An 8243-nucleotide genomic window follows, 5' to 3' on the forward strand; every position below is an offset into this window, starting at 1 on the left:
TGTGTGTATATATATATATATATATATATATATATGTGTGTGTGTGGTGTATGTGTATATATATATATATATATATATATATATAGAGAGAGAGAGAGAGAGAGAGAGAAATAGGGGAGAGTGTGTGCGTATTGAATACATACAAGAATCACAAAGTAATATGCTTGTATAAGAGCATACGTACGCACACCTTGAACTTGTGAAATACATTCGTATCAATGTGACATGTTGCACTACATCTCAATGAATTCCATTGTTTTCGATGTTAAGTTAAATATCCCAGGTAATTTCTTTAGATAACCCTAGTTCATTATCGCTTCGTGTGTGGAATATGCAACTGTATCATATTCATACAGTCTACTAGCTTCGCTTATCTGATAGCAAACAAAGCATGTTTCTTGATATTTGATATGATTTCATTTATTTCATTATTTTATTCGTCTTTTTTTTTGTTTTGTTTTTTAAAGAAATTCAATTTATAATAACATTGATCGCTTTAAGAAATTCGTGAATAATTGATAGTAACCCATCAAGATAGTTGCTAATTTTAACCTGACGTAATTATCTAATAACTAGTCTGCCACAGGATATCTGATCAAGGAATAATTAACTGCTCAGTATCTTGTTCGTTTAAGCAAGGGACAAAGAATGATATACACAAGAGTAATATTAGAGCAATGCACTTTTTTATTGGTTATATTGATAATAATTAAAATTTATGTGAATAGTTTAGACATAATTTTCAGATTTTTATGTAGTATATAGGAATATATATTCAACTACTGCACATCGAAGTTTCTAACTTGTGGAGGAATTAACATCACTGTGGTTATATTAGAATCAAGGATGTGTAATTTGCGAAAGATATGTTTTGGAATGTATGATGATTCATAGTTACTTGGTCATTTCTGAAAGAATTATTCTTGACAGCTCAAATGCTACTGAAAAAGGAGCAACATCAAACTACGACATAATAGGCAGTAATTCAACATCTGATCTTATGTAACGAGAATGCTGACTGGTTGGCAGTTGCAGTGTAGGGGAAATATTTCTGTTCAACATTGTCAGCAGTCCTTATGCTGTAAAGATTTATAGTGGACTTTGTCCAAATATGTTCCATCGCCATGGAACAAAGTTGAAATAATCTATTTTCTGTACACTACTGCAAATTGACAGTAGTGAAAAAGTTATATCACACGAAATTACTCTAGCAGCAGCAGCATAGTAGCAGCACTACTTTAGATACGAGGAACCCTAAATAAATATAGGTATAATCTAATACCGTATAACCGAAACTATTCAGTCCCTTTCAGAGATGATGACGAATAGCATAAATTTTTGTGTCGTTCATAGTTAGATGGAAGCTTTTGGTGTTTCACTGGTCAAGTTATGGTAAGGACGAACATACATTCGTTAGCGAAGTAATCATTTTTATACGAGTTTATTTATTGGCAAATATTTGTATATTAGTATTAGTTTCGCAACTGTTAAGAAAGGATCAGTAAAAATAATTGGTAAACTTCCAAATAACGAATTATCATGCGGCTCTGTGGAATCATTTGCCTTTTAAGCCTGAAGGCTTAATATATAAACAACTTTGATTTATAAAAACAATAAATGTGCCAGTTGTATTTTGTACTGCGATGATCTGATCTTCAACAGAATTTTTTCAGTGAGAATAATTTCATATTTTGTTGAAGGAGGTAAAGAGTATTATTCGTATAAGATATGGTGCCAGTCACATTTTAAAGCCAAGTGATTCTTCTTACTGGCGCTTACAATTCAATTGGCGTTTATTTTCGATATTAATTCAGCATTTCAGACAGTGGGTAACTGGGTGGTAATCATCAAAATATTTCCTGCAACCCTTCATTATATGATTAGGCTCACCTTCAACAAAATATTTCAGAATTTCCTTCTATGCAAGACATTTATTAGAAGTGTGGCAAATAGTCGTATGCATTGATTAAAAATGTATAGTCCAGTATCTCTGAATTCTATCTTCATTCAAAACTTGCCGAGGGGAACTTTGTCATTCACTTTACTGGAGTCGATGTAATCGAATAATCTCCTCCCTACAATCAGTTTGTCGTGTGTCTAACAGATTATAACAATTATTCGATTTGAAACAGGTTAAGTCTTATCTCTGGTAGAATTTAAGTAGGTAACGGGTTACTATCTGTAACCTACTACAGCTACAAGCTTTCAAAACCATGCTGATAATCTTTTCTGTTTCCAAGGGGTAAAATTTCTGTAGAAGCTCTACAGCACATTACCTTCCAATCTCCAACTATTTTTTCTATATCATTACTCACAGTTCCTAATACACCAATTATTAGAGGCACAAAATTTAGTCTTCAAATTCCATATTCTCGTCATTTCAAGTTCTAAGGGATTGCATTTCTTAACTTTTCAACTACTTTCTTTAAACCTTGGAGTCAAACGAACATAATGGATCAATTAGTAAACATCTTTGATTGTCCTTGTCTATTATTATTATATAGAGTTAAATAATAGGCTCAGGAGTGGCTGTGAGGTAAGTATCTTGCTTACGAACCACATGGTTCCGGGTTCAGTCCCACTGCGTGGCACCTTGGGCAAGTGTCTTCTACTATAGCCGAGGGCCGATCAAAGCCTTGTGAGTGAAGTTAGTAGACGGAAACTGAAAGAAGCCCGTCGTATATATGTATATATATATATGTGTGTGTGTGTGTGTGTGTGTTTGTGTGTATATATGTTTGTGTGTCTGTATTTGTCCCCCCCACCATCGCTTGACAACCAATGTCGGTGTGTTTACGTCCCCGTAACTTAGCGGTTCGGCAAAAGAGACCGAGAGAATAAGTACTAGGCTTTCAAAGAATAAGACCTGGGGTCGATTTGCTCGACTAAAAGCGGTGCTCCAGCATGGCCACATTCAAATGAGTGAAACAAGTAAAAGAGTAAAGGAGTAAGAGTATTATCTAGCTTGTTTTCTGTTTGGATCGGAAAATCTCATAAAATCTGGCATTTCTCTGACTCAAGCACTCTTTCAACGCGATGTACTCCCAGCTTCAAATCACCATGTCTGACAAAGCTTCTTGTGAACAACTTTCAGAACTTGGTCATACCTCCATTTCTTATATTATTGCCCAGCCAACTCGGGACATTCAAAACAATATGTGTTATTGTTTCATCCAAAATCCAACACACTACATTTTTCTGACAGATTCACATCATCCGCCACCGATTGACAGCCGGGTTTGGTTTTCTGGTTTTTTTTTTTTTTTTTTTTTTTCCAGATCTTCCTAACTTAGCGGCTTGGTAAAAGAAACCTGTTGAATAAGTACAAAAAAGTAAGAATTGGAGTCGATCTATTGGACAAAACCCAGGATGATCGCAATCTAATGAGGGAAAGACGCAGAAGATAAAAGATGAATAAGAAAATAGGCTTAAATCCATTCAAAACTTCGAAAGAGTTATAAGGAAAATCGAAATTATAAAGCAGCGAAATGTGCTGTGTAATGAAAAGTCGCAGTGATGGTTGTTTTGGTTCTCAGCAAATACTATTAAGATACAACCAAATGTAGTTGTAATAAAGAGGTTATAATGACAATATATAAGAACAGTTAAATGTTGGTCGTCATAACACGGCTGAGTAGCGATTGTAATGAAACTACATAATTGTGATTATAATATGTTTTAATGACACAGCTGAGACAGTGCAGGTAGTTAAATGAGATCTCAGTGGTGGCTGTAATCCCAAAGCACATTATCGATCCTAATGAAATAACTTGGCGGTAGTTGTAATGAAGATAGTCATGATTACAATGGGTCATTGTTTATAGTAATGAGGTCTTACAAGTTTTCGTAGCGACGGAACGAAATAACTTAACAGTGGATGTAACAATAAAACTTTGTTGTGATTTTAATGAAGCAGACCAGTGGTGACAATAGTAATGCCTTAGCTTCACTATATACTTATAATTTTCTGACCCACTTGCCTTTCTCTCCCTTTGCTGCTGCGGTTTTGCTGCCAACCATTCAAACTTTATTGCATATATTTGGAGTAGCACACTGATCTGCCAATTAAAATTGGTTTACGAAAAAGTAAACATTGTAAGGAATGAATATTCATCAACATTATCGTAATGTATACTTATGAAAACATATTTTTGCATTTATTGGTAAAGCTCTATTTTATGACTCAAATGAAATAAAACAATTTTTTTAGACACACATTAAAATAAGTCGTTAGAATTTATATGAAATTCTTCGTGTTTTTACTTTCGTCATTTTGTGGCAGCATATAGATTAGCCCTTGGGTTAGCCAAGATGCCGCTTTTTCTTTGTTTTTCATTATGTCAGAAAAACACTCAGATGATTGCTTGTGTGATATTGTCAGATCATTCCACCAAAAGTTTGGTATCCTATCATTCCCAGGGGATTTCCATTTAAGAGTCTTTGACAAGATTGCGTTCAGTTCCTTGATGGTGATATCTTCCCACGTTTTTCTTGTACATTCACTATTCTTTTTTTATCTCTTGTGATCCATTAAATCCATTGTTATAAACTGTGTATACATTTTCAGAGGTTTCCTGCATTTCAGGTGTGCACCTTAATGTATATTATTTGCTTTCTAAGTTCTCTGTAAAACTTTTTCGCCATCCATTTTGAATATTTTGTTTCGTCTGTAGAAGTTATTTCATTATCAAACCTACGAAACGTAGTGATTTAAACTGTAAATATTGTTTTACTAACTTCTTGGATTTTACTAATTCAACCATGACTTTACTTCTTTGTGTTGACGTTCTTCTGTTCAGATAACTTATCTGAGATAGAAAATTCAATCCTAAGCAGTCGAATTACTTTGTTTATTCGTTCTTTACATTTTGATTGTTAATGCATGTATTTTTGGAACCCTTTTTCTTCATTTTGACACGTATTTCCATAGTAGCTGCGAATGTTGATGCATATATAAAGTAATTTAAGGAAATCAATCGCATTTAGACTTTTAGGGTGTAATCATAAATTTTTATTGTAAGTAGGCTAGACATTTTCGTTGGAAATTTAGGCAGCTGTTCTTTATTGTTCATTTCTGTATGTTGTGAGAAACTGTATTCATATATGATGTCAGTTTTTCGATCTTGGATTTTATTGATGTCAGCAATTCATCCTTCATCATCAACATTTTTGCGGAGTCCATTTTTGGCACTCTGGTGGCTGTGTAGAACGTGTTTAACTGCAAAGCACAAAGAAGAAACTAAAAAGTAAATTTGAAAAACAATCAAAAGCGATGATTGATACCAAAATTATAAATAATCAAACTATTTAAACTGTTTAAAAGATAGCTTTTTAATCATTCTTGAGTTAGAAATTTAATTAGTGACCTAAATAAGTACATATCTGTTAAAAATGAAAATAGTTTCAAGTATGTCACAGTGCTGATACAACAAACTGCATAACATATTTCACAGCCAGCTTGTGTAAAGTTTTCCGATCTGCTGCAGGTGAAATATTAAGTTTATGAGAGAGTTCATTAATTTTATATGCACTAACTCATCTAGTAATAAAGAAAACATAGTAAACCTGAGAATGATGCCTGCAATATATTGACAGTCTATTAACATATTTATTTGTGTAAAATATCCAAATTTCGAAACCTTGTATTAGCAGTGTGTATTATACACGAGGGCTAAATATTACCCAGTTCTTCCAATCACGTGTGTCGGCCATGCCTAAGCTTACTCATGTTTAATATGTTGATGTATATTCCTTTAAACAAACTGAAATCTGTAAATTTACGGTGGTGTACCATTTCAAAAATTTGTTATAACATTCTACGACAGATCTTTGTAACATTGCGTCAATGTAAGAATCTTCTGTTAAAGCGGCTTTGGGTGGGGAAAGGCACATTCGAGAATTTTGCTGAGAATTACGCAAGTGTATTGCTAATAACTTTCTATGGGTGAATTTCTAGTATCGTTTTATACTTTACTGTAGCTTCTGAGTAGCTGAATATTCCTTACCCAATAACAGTTTCAAATATATGTTTTCATATATAAGTGATGTTTTTTGTGCGCAAATGCGTAATATTGCATGTATCCGCAAGCCAGTTTTGAATATATTGAACATTTTAATATATAACCGGCTTCTCGTTCTGGAGGTTTCTCTGTCTGTATATGTTGTATGTATGTTTGTGTGTGTGCATTATATATATGATATATATTCTTTTCTACTCTAGGCACAAGGCCCAAAAGTTTGGGGGAAGGGACCAGTCGATTACATCGACCCCAGTACGCAACTGGCACTTAATTTATCGACTCCGAAAAAATGAAAGGTAAAGTCGAACTCGGCAGAATTTGAATTCAGAACGTAAAGATAGACGAAATACTGCTAACGTTTCTGGCAGCTCGCCGCCTTATATATGTCATATATTACATATTCGTATGTATACATTTATACCTCTTTTATCTTTTATCTTTTACTTGTTTTTAGTCAATACTGGAGCACTGCTTAGAGAAATTTTAGTCGAATGAATCTACCCTTGTACTTATTTTTTTGGTTAGTCATCCTATCGGTCTCTTTCGTTTTGAAACGGTGATCAGGAACAAACACACATATTTACACACACGCCTTTCAGTTTCCTACTAACAACTCCACTCACAAGGCTTTCGTCAGATCGAGGCTTTAGAAAATCACACTTGTCCAAGATATGTAAATATATTGGGTTGGTCAAAAACGTTTGTAGCGTTTAAGTAAAATCTATTAACAATATTTAGATACCTCTACTCAATCACATATATCCTATTTTGTTCCACCACCTTTCGCCATTTTTGCGGCAGATCTTTTTTAAGTGTCTTTTTTGTTTAACTCTTTTTAAATAATCGAAGTTCTTCCCACTAAGAATATTTTGCAGGGATCGGAGTAAATGATAATCCGAAGGTGCAAGTTCAGGTGCAGAGAATCGCAGATGGAAATGCACTCTATTAACTTGTTTTTTTCCGTTAAGTTATGAGGTACCCAAATATCATAGCGATTCACGTAACCAAGTTTTTTAAATGCTTTATAAAGCTTACATGAGATACGTGGAGATTGTTCGCGATATCTCGCGATGTGTAATATGGATTACTTTTTATTAAAGCCGCGATCTGTTCATTGTCAAAGACTGTAGTCCTGCCAACCTTCACGTTCTTCCAAGTCAAAATATTTGGTTCTAAAGCTAACAAGCTATTTACAAACTGTACTTTCAGCTATGACACCATCTCCATAAGCAGCACATATTTTCTTCGCTGCTTGCGAAGCGTTTTTACCTGTCTAGAAATTGTTGTTGTTGGCACTCCGTCGCTTACGATGTCGAGGGTTCCAGTTGATCCGATCAAGCGCAACAGCCTGCTCGTGAAATTAACGTGTAAGTAGCTGAGCACTCCACAGACACGTGTACCCTTAACGTAGTTCTCGGGGATATTCAGCGTGACACAGTGTGGCAAGGCTGGCCCTTTGAATTACAGGTACAACAGAAACAAGAAGAAAGAGTGAGAGAAAGTTGTGGTGAAAGAGTACATCAGGGTTCGCCACCATCCCCTGCCGGAGCCTCGGGGAGCTTTAGGTGTTTTCGCTCAATAAACACTCACAACGCCCGGTCTGGGAATCGAAACCGCGATCCTATGACCACGAATCCGCTGCCCTAACCACTGGGCCATTGCGCCTCCACCTGTCTAGAAATAAAGGAGCAATAAATGACGAAAATATATTTCTTTTCCCTTCATTTTCAGTTATATCGTAAATTCAGTAGAAGTAAATAATCAACACAAAATTCAAATACACAAATGCGTTGAGATCTCCTCGCTGAAAATATATATAAATCATATGTTCCTGTCACATGATAAAACAGATCACGTGATTAAATATCACCAGTTGAAAAACGCTACAAACTTTTTATCATCCCAATATATATATATAAGTGAGAAAGTATTGTTGGTGATTGTACGTGGTTGAATATATTAGGAAAGAAATACGATGAAAAAGCCACAGAAGATTTGTTTTACGAGACTAAAGAATATATTTAAATCGGCAAGGCAAAAGTATTATACAATACTATACAAAAGTATTATACACTATCATACAAAATAATTTTTTTCCTCTAGAGGTAAAAAAAATCTTATTTTGAATAATATTGTATAATACTTTTGCCATGACGATTTAAATATATTCTTTCGTCTCGTAAAACGAATCTGTGTTTTTTTTTCATCTTGTTTTTCATTCTA

The sequence above is a fragment of the Octopus bimaculoides genome, chromosome 15 (genome assembly GCF_001194135.2).
Source record: "Octopus bimaculoides isolate UCB-OBI-ISO-001 chromosome 15, ASM119413v2, whole genome shotgun sequence".
Classification (NCBI taxonomy): Eukaryota; Metazoa; Mollusca; class Cephalopoda; order Octopoda; family Octopodidae; genus Octopus; species Octopus bimaculoides.